Consider the following 15,717-nt stretch of genomic DNA (forward strand, 5'->3'; position numbering starts at 1 on the left):
AGACATTAATGGCATCAGTATTGAATAAATAATGTAAATAAAATAATTTGGAATTACACTATTCAGCTATGGAGACTTTGACAAAGAAGTGGGAGATGGTATGTCATTTTACCAGTATGTCTAAATTGACATAAATATATTAACACTAAGACGAAGTCAAGAATTTATAAAGCCAGTGTAAGACCAGTAATGACAAATACATCAGAAACAAGATCCAACGCAGCCACAACTCAAATACAACTAGAAACGGAAGAGATGAGAGTAGATCATATTGAGTAGAATTACACGAAATACGCTGAGAGATCGAAAGAGGATTGAAGTGAAGACATTAACGTGAAATATAACGTGCAGTAAAGGAATATATACTACATATAAAAAATAGTAGAATGAAAAATTGGGGAGGCCCGTGTGGTCAAAATAGCAAGAGATAAATTACCAATCGGTAGAATAAGTGAGGAGCTTGGTATCAAAAATGGACAACCCCATTTTTTTTCAAAATTGAGTTAATGGTACAGTCTTATAGGATTTTTCACAAAGAATTCAAATCTGAATTGCTTTAGTTTCAAAAGCGGCTAGAACATGCAAGAAATTGCATTTCAAAACGAGCCACAGTTTCAGAAACGAACTGCTCCCACTTGATTTTGTAGCAGAATCGGACTACTCCATTACAGCCAATCGAAAACTAGTATTTCCGACAAGTTGCCATGCGCACTAGAACAACCCTACTGAGAGTGACCATTGCGTTTAAAATTTGGAACAGTTATTTCAACTGTTTTCGTATTTTTTTTTTAATTATTATTCGCGTTATTTTTCATAAAAATGTAAATGAACGTAGTTGAAGCACTTAAAAATGAAGCCAAGAAGAGATTAGTCGACAAAAATGGTCGACATTGGGTTCAAAAACGGACAGCTCCAGAGCTTGGTTGCAATATCGGCCAACTCCATTTTCTTTATTGATTTTAGGGAATAAAACCTAAATATATTTACATTTTCGTTATTCTAAAGTATTAAGAGACGCTAGAATAATATTCATAAAAAAACAGAATTGGATGTAGAAAACATAACGCGCTGCAGTTCATCAGCTTTCCTGAAAAAAGTACAAAATGGAGTAGTCCGTCTTTGATACTCGGCTCCTCAAGTATGGGAGGACGGCGCAAAAGATAAAGTGCTAACCTTCCATAGAAGTATAAATCCATCAAACAACAAGCAGAGATGTTTTTAAAGAAGATCAAAATCATGCAGATTGGCACAAATTTTGGTTATATAAGGTAACAGATCGATGAAGGTGTTTCCATACATAACTGGCTTATACCTACCTACTTTCTGAGTAAGCAGTTCAACCAGAAAAACTTCTGAGACTCAAAGCATCAAACTAACCTTTGAACAAACTAGATATTTACCTGGAAACAGTACCACAGTAGAAACAAAACCACTTAATTTTTTTTGCATACACATTAGTGATTCAGCCAGTCACAAGTTACATACAGGGTGAGTCATGAGGAACTGTACATACTCCTACTTCGTATCGAGGCTCCTATGGGGAATAACAAATGACCATTAAAAAGTGTCTGCTCCCATTGTTTAATAATATACAGGGCGAGTTTCGCATTTTGACAGAAATTTTTATTCGTCATAATTTTCGAACGGTCAGATCGATGTGTCTCTTATTTTGGTCAATCGTTACACTATTGCCACCCAATCAACTGATCTAATCAAACTAGGAAAAAATCGGGTCCGGCTTTAAAAAAATTAGTTCGTTTGGGTCTTAGAAAAATTTCACCCTGTATACGCTTTTTGAAAACTCTAATATAAATTTTACAAATTAAACAAATGGGCAATTAAAATGGCATATTTATTTTTTACCCCACACGATTACTTAATTTTTTATAAAAATATCAAATTTGACTATGAATTAAAAGTTTGGTAAAGTGAACCATAGATTTAAAAAAATTAACTTTTATTACAAAAATTAATTTTTTTTAAACAAATATTTAATTTATGTTACCACCCAATCAACTGATTTATTTAAACTAAAAAAAAAATCAGGTCCGGCTTTAAAAAATTAGTTCGTTTGGGTCTTAGAAAAAATTTCACCCTGTATACGTTTTTTGAAAACTCTAATATAAATTTTACAAATAAGACAAATAGGCCAATAAAAGGGCGTATTTATTTTTTCTTCCCCACACGATTACTTAATTTTTTATAAAAAAATCAAATTTGACTATGAATAATTCTTAAAAGTTTGGTAAAGTGAACCACAGATTTAAAAAAATTAACTTTTATTACAAAAATTAATTTTTTTGAACAAATATTTAATTTGTGTTACCACCCAATCAACTGATTCATTCAAGCTAGAAAAAATCAGGACCGGATTTAAAAAATTAGTTCGTTTTGGTATTAGAAAAAATTTCACCCTGTATACGCTTTTTGAAAACTCTAATATGAATTTTATAAATTAGACAAATAGGCAATTAAAATGGCATATTTATTTTTTTTCCCACACGATTACTTAATTTAAAAAAAAAATCAAATTTGTCAAAATATGAATTTTAACATAAAAATGAAAAAAAAATTAAATCACGGTCACTCGCTACAACTCTGTTCCATTTTAATATTTTTTTTTCTAAAATTTAACAGCACATATCTCTTACCATTGTGAAGACTATAAAAATTGGTGTAGACTTTCAGTCTTCTTCTCGTAAAAGTTATTAATTTTTAAAAATAAAAGGTGCAGATTCGTGAATGGCAAAGGTAAATCGCAAAAATTAAGGGAAAAAATTTAAAATTTGTCTATTTGATCACGTCTAGGTTAAACTATAGAGTCCAAAGAGAAGTGTATGGGAAGTTTTAGCTCTAGACGGGTTAGAGAAAAAAAATGGTGAAACTTTTAATTTTAAGAAAAACGTTGTTTAATTTTTTTTTATTTTTATGGTAAAATTGCGATTTTGACAAATTTGATTTTTTAATAAAAAATTAAGTAATCGTGTGGGGGAAAAAATAAATATGCCATTTTAATTGCCTATTTGTCTAATTTGTAAAATTCATATTAGAGTTTTCAAAAAGCGTATACAGGGTGAAATTTTTTCTAAGACCCAAACGAACTAATTTTTTAAAGCCAGACCTGATTCTTTCTCGTTTGAATAAATCAGTTGATTGGGTGGTAACATAAATTAAATATTTATGTAAAAAAAAATAATTTTTGCAATAAAAGTTAATTTTATTAAATCTATGGTTCATTTTACCAAACTTTTAATTCTTAGTCAAATTTGATTTTTTTATAAAAAATTAAGTAATCGTGTGGGAAAAAAAATAAATATTCCATTTTAATGGCCTATTTGTCTTATTTGTAAAATTCATATTAGAGTTTTCAAAAAGCGTATACAGGGTGAAATTTTTTCTAAGACCAAAACGAACTAATTTTTTAAAGCCGAACCTGATTTTTTTCTAGTTTGACTAAATCAGTTGATTAGTTGGTAATAGTGTAACGATTGACCAAAATAAGAGACACATCGATCTGACCGTTCAAAAATTATGACGAATACAAGTTTCTGTCAAAATGCGAAACTCGCCCTGTATATTATTAAACAATCGGAGCAGATACTTTTTAACGGTCATTTGTTATTCCCCATAGGGGCCTCTATACGAGGTAGGAGTATGTACAGTTCCTCATGACTCACCCTGTATTATAGCCCTAACTAACCTAAATATTCCTAACTACCATAAGCAAATATCCGAAATAAAAATCAATAATTATGACAAAAGGGACATTAACTGGGACACACACTTCTCGTCCATGGACCCATCAGGACAACCACTTAATTTTAAGTACATTCATGAATATAATTATTTATTAAGAGTTGTTTTGTTGAATGGAAAAGAAAAATGAGACGAAAAAAAAACATAATAATAATTAAGAAAATAATCGTTTTCGTTTTGATTAAATTCGAGTCTCTTGCGATCCTCTGACACCTGATGTTTCGGAATCTATTCCTTGTTAAAGTGGCTTTACAAGAAGACTGAATTGACTCATAACGAAACGAATAAGAACTCCAGATAATCAAATATTTGCAGCGGAGTCTGATTAGACTGTCCTCTAACGGGGAATGATGAAATGAGTGAAAATTATTCTATATTATATTATAATATTATAATAATTATTCTTTCTTGCGAAAATGCTATCTTCTTAAATTGCGATTTTTTAATGCGGTAAAGAGTAAAATTTGACGAAAAAATAGTCTAAGATTTAAATATAATCACAAGTGTAGAGCGTTTTTCTAAAAATAGCGGACTGTGCTGCATTTATAAAGTCGCGGTTAAAAACCATGTCACTGGCAAAAGTCCACTTTTAGATTCTCTGACAATTATCACACCTTTAAATTGCATTTCTAAATGTTTTCGGAATACATACGGGATATTTTTATATTTTAATAGATAAACCAAAAATATACAGAGTGGTATCAGAAATGGTAAAAATAAAAAAAATATTATTATGGTTGTATGTAAAAGAGAACACAAGAAAAGCAACGTCAGCAAATAGTTTGGTGAAGTTACTAATTCTAAAATAAAGAAGTCCTGAAATTGTTAAAAAAGGACACATAAAATTTCATCAAAGTTTGATGATATTCAAAGAGAAAAAACTAAAGGCACTCAAATATAGTGCAGTCACTGTGCCCTTTCGATTTTTTTAAGAGAAAGTGAAAAACAAAACATACGCCATTTCCATAAAAATTTAACTTTATAGTAATCCTTACAATAATTTCTTTATATTAGCATAAGTAATGATTTCAACAATTTTGATCGGTTTAGAATGCACATTTTTGAAAAAAAGGTATAATTTAAATAAATCAGAATTTGAAAAATTATCGTAATTTTCAACTTCTTTTGATAATAACTCGAAAAATACTCAGTATACGTAAAAAATCGTATTATATAACCAAATTTGAGTATTTTCTATATCAAATATTTTACCTGTTTTATTATTTCTGTAGGGTAAAAAATAACCGAGATAGAAACGTTTAAAGCATAAATTTTTGCTGTGAATACCATGTAACCAGGGCCAATTAACCTTTTAGTTTTAAAATAGTAAGGGGTTTAAAAGATTAAATTCAATGTGGTTTAATAGCCCTTGGAATTAACTTTCAAATGGTTTTTGGGCGAACCTGATATCGTAAAAAATTAACGGTGTCATTAAAAAAAAAACAATAACATAAATTTTTGCTGTGAATACCATGTAACCAGGGCCAACTAACCTTTTAATTTTAAAAAAAGTAAGGGGTTTAAAAGATTAAATTCAATGTGGTTTAATAGCCCTTGGAATTAACTTTCAAATGGTTTTTAGGCGAACCTGATATCGTAAAAAATTAACGGAGTCGTTAAAAAAATCACATTTTTGGAAAAAATTTTAGAAGTTAAATTTTGAAAAACTTTTGGTACATAAATTTTAATGTAATCAACTTGTTCGGGAGCTCATTTGATAGATATTTCTAAGTACTTTGACAAAATTTTATATTATAAATGACTTCATTTTCTCGTTATTTAAACTTGAATACTTAGATTTGGGTACTAGGGATGGGAAAAACTTCGGTTTCTTTACTCCGCAATAATCGGTTTTTCCGGTTGTTTCTTTGTCCCGGTTATAACCGGTTTTTTCTTTTTCAAGTAGGTAATAACCGGTGAAAAACCGGAGATGTGGAAAAAATAATGCATGCAGAGAAAAAATCGGAAAATTTTTAGCCCCTCGCACGCGAACGAGAAATTTAAAGCTGAGCGAAACCGATTTGACAACACTGATGACTGATATCGATTCGTATGGAGTATTGCAAACTAAAGAGCAATGTAAGTATAACCTACTGGGTATTGGCTATTGACTAAAAAAAACCAAACACCGGTTTTTTGAATAACCGGCTTTTTTAACCGGTTATACCCGCCAGTTTAAACCGTATGTAAAAAACCGGTATAACTGAAAACCGGTGTTTTGTCAACAACCGCCATCCCTATTGGGTCCTCGCTGAAAAAAATATACATTAAATTACCTATAACTCACTTTTAGTTATAACATTAAAAGGTTATGCGAGTTTATTTCATGTTTTTATTAGTTTTAATTTTGGTAAGACTTTGAAACTTCTTTGAAATAGTTATTTTCCTAACAAGTGCAGAAAGTCATTCTTTTCCGCACGCGACTTCAGTTTGCCGAACGACGCAAAGAGGGAGTTCGGCAAGCAGTCGAGTGCGGAAAAGAGACTTTCTGCAAGAGTTAGGAACAATATTTTTTCTAAGAGTCTTTAAAAAATTACCAAATCTTAATCAATTAATTTCATTAATATGAAAATACATACACAAATTAATTCTTTGACAAGGTTGTCAAAATCAAACTTTCAATATAATTAGTTAGCATGACGACGATCTTGGTTTCCATGACGATGATTCAAAACGACTGTTATTGTCTACCGATTTGACTTTCGAATATTATGTCAAAATAATTTTATTTCATCGAATTGTCGCGTTAATTTCATTAAAACAGGAACACAATAAGATATATTATTTGAAATAAATTAGTAAATAATATCTAAATATTAGTTTATTGCATGTATTATAATTACGTTAAGGCCATATTAACATATCTAAATTAACACGCGTGCGGAGAAGTAAAAACCGCGTGCGGAAAAGTAACACGCGTGCGGAAAAGTAACACGCGTGCGTAAAAGTGAAACTTTCTAAACTAAAATGTGTGCGCGATAGTAGACATTTTTGCACGTTCGTAGAAAAAACTATTTTTAATTTATTTATGAAAAATTGGTTAAAAACATGCATGTTTCTCACCAAAAATTAAAATCTTTGATCTTTAATAAGCCAAAAACTTTTGGATTATTTTAGTAACTTTATATAACAAATGTTGCTTAGAATATATTCCTCTACAGAATTGTGGGATTATTTTTAATAAAATAATTTTCACCCCCGAGAAGGGGTGGGAGCTACTCCCAGGGTAAAAGCGCAAGTTAGCACTATGTCACCTTTGTTCCTTGAGATATCCTCCTCTAACCACTCACCAATTTTCATGCAATCGATGGAGGTAATGTTCATATCCAGCTTCAGTGACTGCACTAATTCTCGGAATATGAATTTTTATTTCGTTTGGTGAAAACCGAAAACGAAAAATAACGCAATTTTAAGAAAAAAAATATTGTTGAGCGACCTCTACACATTTTTTTAAGGGCTGAAACCTTGACGACCTTCTTTTTTCTTCACAAGAAAGTAAAAAAATGCTTAGGCAAAAGAAAAAATATCGATTTTTTTAACCACCCTAATTATTATCCATTATTTATTATAATAGTGAAAGAATATGAAAAATAATTTATATACCCTATTCCACGAACATACGCCTGTTTTGGATTACTTCGACAACGAATATTTTACTGTGCAAAATAAGAAGAACGAAAGTAAATTGCAAATTACATTGTTGTTTATTGGAATAATAATTAGCGCCATTTACTTTCGTACTTCTTATGTTGCACAGTAAAATATTCGTTGTCGAAGTAAACCAAAACAGGCGTATGTTCGTGGAATGGCCTATAAGAAAAATTATACCGAATAATATAAACACACAAAGAAGGCATGCGCTCCGTAACGAAAAAATAGTTTACTGTAAATTAAGGGAATAGGCGCAAAGTTTCGGCTCATATGCATTTTAAATGAATTCATTTTTTTTTTGAATCTTGAGAAAACTAATAAGTATTTTTGAAAAATTTAAACGCCGAATGGAAGATCACGTTATTATCGAGGATAAAAAGTACCTGAAAACTTGTATAACATTTACTTTATTAAGTTACAGGAGTGAACAAGAAAGAGAAAATTTAGCGTGATTTTTAGTTCCAAATATCTCATTTAAAAGAAACTTTTAATTTATCCTGAGAGACTTTCTGGCCTCGGTAATAATGTCGTCTTCCATTTTGCGTTTAAATTTTTCAGAAATATGTATTAGTTTTTTCAAGATTCGAAAAAAATGAACACCATGTACGTGGTGATATTTTTAAAATCGGACATCCCCTATCTTTGTCATACAACGAACTCAGTCGAGCAGAATGTGGTGATAAGACAGTGACAAACAAGGCTACTAAATATTTGACACGGCTTCAGGAATATTTTGAGTTGTTCATTAAATAATATTGATAGTTTATTTGACAAATGAACAGCTTATTTCAGAAAGAGACTCGAGTCATGTCAACTAACTTTCGAGAAATATGCCAAAAACTGTCTGGACTTGGGCCCTTTTGTGTAGTAAACGAAAAGAAGGAATAGAAGGAATCAGGTCCCTTTCTACCATAAACGACCTGTCTAGTGTCTACCATCATAGTGAATAAATCCACTCTTAACAAAAAATAACAAAAAACTCAGGTCCCTTTCTGAAAAATAAGCTGTTCAAATAATTATTGATATAAGACGTGAAATTAATAAGATTGTTTATTAATTATGAAAGATCCAAGCAGAGAATACACCAGGATATATTATGTGATTGAAGTATTTTGTTGTTAAAAATGTTCAAAGTTTATCTAAGCGTTCCATAGTAACAATACATTATTAAAAAATCACTTTTTCTCTTTTCTACATTATTCGCTTTAATAGTATAGTGTATAAATTATTATAATCATTAAATACATAGGTACTGAAAAAAAAAATCATGTTAATTAACGGAATTAATAATTGAAGCGATTATACATGTAACGGTTATCCAAGAACATTCAAAAACCATCCCTAAGTTAATAATGACAATGTCATTGTCAACTAATGTTTACATCTCCATACCAGTAAGAATTTTACTACACGTAATTTGCCATGTAAAGAAAGAAAACGTGGGGATAGCCGTAAAATATTTGCGCCTACGCTCTTAATATGCATGGACTTAATTTACAAAACGAAATGAACAAAAGAAACAAAATTTACTGAAAAACTTTGACGCTGGAAGAATATGAATTAAATTAATTTTTAACGAGATTAAAACAAAAGAGCAGAGTAGCGGACGGTGGAATACAGTGGACCTCGGAATTTATTTAAAATTTCCACCAGTAGGTATACATTTTAAACAGGGTAAATAGCTTCTACAAAATGCCAAGATAACATATATAATTACATAAACTATGAATGGTTAACTTCAGTCAAGGTTTTAGGTGAGAAAGTGTTTTTAATTTTATCTTTGTTATTTCACGTTTGCAAAGAACTCTTTTCTTTAATCTTTTGATAGGAAATCAAAAAATAATAAATTATGAAATATTTTATCAAATAATAAAAATAATGGGTTAAAAAAGTCGAACAATTCATTTTACAAGAAAAGTAAAATATATTTTGCTATTTTCTACTTTTGTACGTTTTAGTGTTATTCAACAAGCAATCGTGTTCGTAGGTACACGAATGATTTCTTGATTATTGATAGTTTTTATCTCTTGCATTGTATGTAATACATTTGTGTATTTTCACCATCCTGTACCTGAAGATTATCTTTCGTTTTAATCGCATATATAGTGCCCCAAATAAGGTACAAGGGTCGAAACACAATCTGCTGACTAGAGAAGGGATGATTAAGGTTGCCGTCGTCTATTGTTTCTGGTAATGGGATTTCGTCTGTGTTTTGCTCGCCTTGTCGTTTGTCTAAGGGATTAGTCGTTACCAATTTTCAGATTAAGACATCTATCTAAAACCGCTATAACCATTTTATTAGGAGTAGGTATGTACTATGGTAAAATTTTAGTGTTAACTTAAAACAAAATTTGAATAAACTGCTCTTGTATTTTCCAACAAATTGATTTTGATCTCTCAGGTAGTTTGGAAAACTTTTAGTTTAGACATTTTAGAAGTTTAGAAAGACTAGAGTAAAAAACGACACCATATTTTAGATTAGTAGTTATAATATAACATAAAAAAAGTAATAAACAATAAATACAGCTTCTATACAGACTCCTTTGATAAACTTTTGAGAAATGATTAAGTATGTTCATAAGTGGCATCTTAAAAAAATTAAAATCCAAATCCTCACAGTTAAATTAAGATATTGAAGGAGTGTTACCTATCAAAGTTACAAAAAGATCAATGTAGTTGACAGAGGTTTCTTTAAGAAATATATCAGTTTATGATAATGAATCGATTCACGAACAAAAGTTGGCAATTCAGTTAAACTAGCCGAACCTGCATATGAATGATGAAAATATTCTACTATTCCTCTTTATCTACAGTTAGTTTAGAATAGTTTGAACGATATGATCATCATCATCATCAATCATCATCATCATCATCATCATCATCATCATCATCATCATCATCATCATCATCATCATCATCATCATCGCTACTCTGCTTTTCAACTCTGTGTGGGTCTAGCCTCATCAAGAATTTCTCTGCAGTCGCAGTCGTCCCTATCCAGAGCCTTTCTCCGCCAAGCACTTATTCCCATATTTTTCATAAATGGTCCATTTGTTATACTCAAAAGAGGTACCTCTAGGAATAATTAAATCCATCGAAAACATTTACCAGAACAACACAATAAAAGTAAAAGTAGAAGATGAACTAACTGACCCAATTGAAGCCGGCAATGGGATAAGACAGAGGGATTCCTTGAGTCCTTTATTGTTCAACCTGATCATGGATGAAATAATAAAAAAGTAAGAACTAAAAAAGGATACCAAATGGGAGAAAAAGAACTTAAAATAATCTGCTATGCATACGATGCAACACTAATCTCTCAAAGTGAAGATGATTTACAACGTACATATGCTGCACCAATTAAACATAACCGCCAGAAAACTTAACATGTTAAGTTCCCCAAAAAAAGACAAAATGCATGGTTATAACAGCAAATCCAATAAGAGGTAAATTGGAGCTGGAGGGTCAGAAAATAGGAGTTTAAATATCTAGGCATCACCTTGGAAACAGAAGTGGAACATCAAGTGAATAGAGCAAACAGAACCGCAGGTTGCCTGAATGACACAATATGGAGAAATAAAAATATTGGAAAAGAAATGAAAGGCAGAATTTACAAAACAGTCATCAGACCAATAATGACATACGCGGCAGAAAGACGACCCGACACACAGAGGAAAAAAAATTGCTCGAAACAGCGGAGTTGAAAACCCTCCGAAAAATCGATGATAAGACTCTATGGGACAGAGCTAGAAGTACAGATATAAGACGGAGATGCAAGGCGGACAACATTAATAACTTCGTAAGAAACAGAAGAATAGAATGGAATGACCACATTAGCCGAATGCCAACAAATAGAGTAGTAAGGACGGCGAGAGACGGTTCCTCAATTATTGGAAGACGATCAGTGGGAAGACCACGAAAATGATGGAACGACAACTTACTAGACGCACATTGAAGGAACAGACAGTCATGTCTATACAAAAGAAGAAGAAGAAAGAAGTCATAAATGGTACTATTCCTCTCCTTCCATGATGCGTCAGTTGGTTTTTTATTATTTAATAAAATTTAAATATTAGGAAGAGTTTTCTAGGGTAGTAGATTAATACCACCAGCATCATTGACGTAATGATATTATTGAACTCTAGCCCGATCAGGGAACGCAAAATTCTACGAAAACCCCCAAAAAAATAAAGGAAAGATGAAAATTTGGGAATAGGTAGTTGAAATTGTCTCTTATTATATAAGAAAAAGTTTACAATTCTACATCCCCTCCATTTTACAAAAATTGGAAAATACGGGGTGAAAAATTTGTTCTCGGGGGTGAAAAAATATACATTCAAAATAAGTCCAGAATTGGATAAAATGACTAATTCTAAGTAACTTTTGTTCTACAGAGTTTTTTTTACTAAGTCAATACTTTCCGAGTTATTTGCGAGTGAATGTGTTCATTTTTAACCAAAAAAAAATGTTTCTGGACGGTTTTTCGGAGATAACTCAAAAAGTAAGTATTTTAGCGAAAAAAATATTCTTAGTAAAAATATAGCCTATAAAAAATTGAAAAAAAATGGTGTATGCGTGAGGTCTGCAGAGCCAGTAGAAGGAGAGTTGCAGCTAATGAAATGTAGGTTCTTCTTCGTCAAATTCCAAATCGAATATTTCAATGTGAAATAACCAAAAAACGGAGCACTTTTCGGGGAAAATTCATTATAACTTTTTGAAAATGTTTAAGAAAATGGTTTATTTTTGATTTTTTAAAAAACTTCTAACATTGAAAGAAAGTGAGTTACGCTCAAAATATTGTTGGTCCCTTTTATTTTTTGGTAAAAAATGGCGAAAATCACCCCTTAATTAGCTTCTCAAATAAAATTAATCGTTACCGCTTTACAAGTTACTTTACTTATGTATTGTTTATATTATCTACAAGAATAAAAAACCGCTAAACGCCGTAAAAATGAGTGGCGCATACAATATTCCAGTTACAAAGGATCTGATATGAAAATTACGTGGCGCGAAAATGTATTTTCATTTTGATGCAAAACAAAATTCTAGTTTTATTTTAAAAGATTTTTCCATAATATTTGCTAAATTTGAAGTAAACGCGCCACAAATGAGTAAATTTGATACAGTTTAAATTTTGAAACACTTTTGTGGCGCGTTTACTTCAAATTTAGCAAATATTATGGAAAAATCTTTTAAAACAAAACTAGAATTTTGTTTTTCATCAAAATGAAAATACATTTTCGCGCCACGTAATTTTCATATCAGATCTTTTTTAGCTGGAATATTGTATGCGCCACTCATTTTTACAGCGTTTAGCGGTTTTTTGTTCTTGTATCAGGAGTTTTTCAAGTTATATACAAATTGAATATATGAAGTTGAATGCAATTTCTCTCGATTACACGTTAAGCTTTATAAATGGTCACCTTTGTGGCATTATCTACCAAATGATCTAGTGTCCATCGAATGTACACTAGATCTTTTTTCTAGTCGAAATAGATTGAATAAAAATATTGGGATGACCGGTAAATGAACTCGGATTGCCCGTTGCAGATCAAATTGAGCGTCGTAACCACTACAACTACATAAACCATTTCGGGAATAATCGTTAATTGGATTATACTTTTGTAGCTTAATAACTTATAAACGGCTTAACCGATTTTGATCACTAAACATGAGTTTGAAACGTACTGACAAGTAGTATCTGATGCATCTGAGGTCAAGTATGAAAACTAAAGCTGTTACAGAAATTATTGAGCTTGAAAAACCGTTTTTCCCCATAGGAAATAGATTTGATCATACTTATGAAGCTTAAAACTTAAAATTGATTTTTTTCGATATAAACTAAGTTTCGATAACCAATAAATCGAAAACTATTAATTTTATCAAAAAAAAAATATAAAACACTTTTTGCTTACAATTAATGTTTTTACCAACATTTGCGATAAAAAAATTTAATAAAATTTTTGGACTATCCACTACTTATTGTCAAATTTTCAAGCAAATCGATCCATTCTGTAAAAATTGCGAAGTGAAAAGTTTCAGTTCCTGGACTAATTATACATTTGGAGCTCTATAACTTCTGAATGGCTGAACTGATGTTGATCACTAAACATGAGTTTAAAACGTATTGACAAGTATTATTTAATGCATCTAAGATCAAGTATGATAACTGAACGTATTACAGGAATTATTGAGCACATTAATGAAGCATATAACTAAAAAATTCGAATTTTTTCAGATATAAGATATACACCGTTAGACGCGTCCTGAGTCTTCCTACAAACGCTTAGTTATTGGCGCAATTCGTAGGTTGAAATTTTGAGTAATTGTCGAAAAACCAAAATTTTCAAAGTTTAATTTTTCAGTTTTTTTGGCTATGGTGAGCAGTGTGTATGTCTCAGGTTGATCGCTTAGGCACCATTTGAAAGCTTAACTCAACCCTATTGATTTGGTGTATTTGCGGTTTTCCTGTCTCTCCTTGAACCTAAGATATATACGCCCAAAAAATATGCTATTTTGTATCTACCTAGTCCTCTAGCTGGCTTATGGGTAGTCAGAAGTCAAAAATGACACCGGTTCTGAATCGGCCCTTGCACCCTCTTGAAACACAGAAAAAAAATTCAGATCGGTGTAACTTTTCCACGCACATACATACATACATACATACATACATACATACAAACATTTTCCCTTTTTTAAATAAAAATTGAGTCATAATTCTGAGCTCGATAACTTTTGAATGGTATAACCAATTTTCAAAATTAAACATGCGTTGGAAAGGTAATGATCTGTGCTATCAGAAGCCGCAAAGGTCGGGCTTAAGTTTTTGAAATATTTGGGAGTTTTGTGGACGAGAACGAAAAACAGACTCTAAATGGGAAGGGCCGTAAAATCCACACCCTTGGACCAAAATGGAGATGTAACATAATATGATACTACTCGTCCATCCTTTCACGGTTTTTGCTCTAAATTTTAAAGAACCGCTTGGATTGACATGAAATTTGACACACGCATAGCCTACATGTCAAAGAAAAAAAGTGATATTGTGCCGATGTGTGCTTTTGTCCTGGGGGTGACTTTCACCCCCTCTTGGGGGTGAAGAAATATATGTTCAAAATAAGTCCGGAAATGGATAAACTGACTAATTTTAAGTAACTTTTGTTCTATAGAGCTTTTACGCCAAGTCAAAATTTATCGAGTTATTTGCGAGTGAATATGTTCATTTTTCAATAAAATAACTACATTTTTAGACGGTTTTTCGCAAATAACTCAAAAAGTAAGTATTTTGTCGAAAAAAACGTTCTTAGCAAAAATATAGCCTGTAAAAAAGGAAAAAAAAGTGTACGCGTTAGGTCTCTGGACCTCGTAGAACCAGAGTTATAGCCAATGAAAAATAGATTCATATTCAACAAATTTCAAATAGAATATTTGGAAGTGAATTATCCAAAAAATTAAGCACTTTTTGGAGAAAACATATTTTGACTTTTTTAAAGTGTTTAAAAAAAGCTTTATTTGTGCTTTTATAAAAAGTTTCTAGCATTAAACTTAAGCAAGTTACGCTCAAAATAAAGTTTGTCCCTTTTGTTTTGGCAAAAAAAATCGGGAAGCCCACCTTCTAATTAGCAACTTAAATGAAATTAATCGTTACCGCTCCACAAATTATTTTTCTTATGTTGTGTTTATATGATCTGTAAGGTGATTTGTAAGTTGAAAAAAATTGATTTTAAAGTAAAATTTTTAAAAAATTTTATTTTGAAAAATATGCTTTTTTTTTCAAAATAACTTAAAAACTGTTAGATATACCAAAAATCTCGAAAAACAAAAAAAGTCAGCATTGCTTTTCTGAATATCATTTATTTTTTTTGGTTTTTCTGTAAAACAAAAATTGATTAAGATTTGGTGTTTCTAAATTTGCATACATTCGTGATCAGTGACTCGTTCAACCCCTTTTAACTACAGTCCTTTCAAAAATAAAGACTTTGAACCCATGAAACTTACAGATCATTATATACAATACATATACGAGTCAAGAAACTTGTGAAGTCGTAACTATTAAGTTCATTTGAGATACAAATTACGGGGTGATTTTCCCGACTTTTTAAACAAAAAAAAAGGGACTAACTTTATTTTGAGCGTAACTTGTTTACTTTTGATGCTAGAATTTTTTTTTATAAAACAAAAATGAAGCTTTCTTTAAACGCTTTAAATAAGTTGTAATGAGTTTTCCCCGAAATGTGCTTCATTTTTGGTTATTTCACGTTAAAATATTCCATATGGAATTTGACGAATATGAACCTATTTTTAATTAGC

Source organism: Diabrotica virgifera, chromosome 5 (genome assembly GCF_917563875.1).
Source record: "Diabrotica virgifera virgifera chromosome 5, PGI_DIABVI_V3a".
In the NCBI taxonomy this organism is placed as follows: Eukaryota; Metazoa; Arthropoda; class Insecta; order Coleoptera; family Chrysomelidae; genus Diabrotica; species Diabrotica virgifera.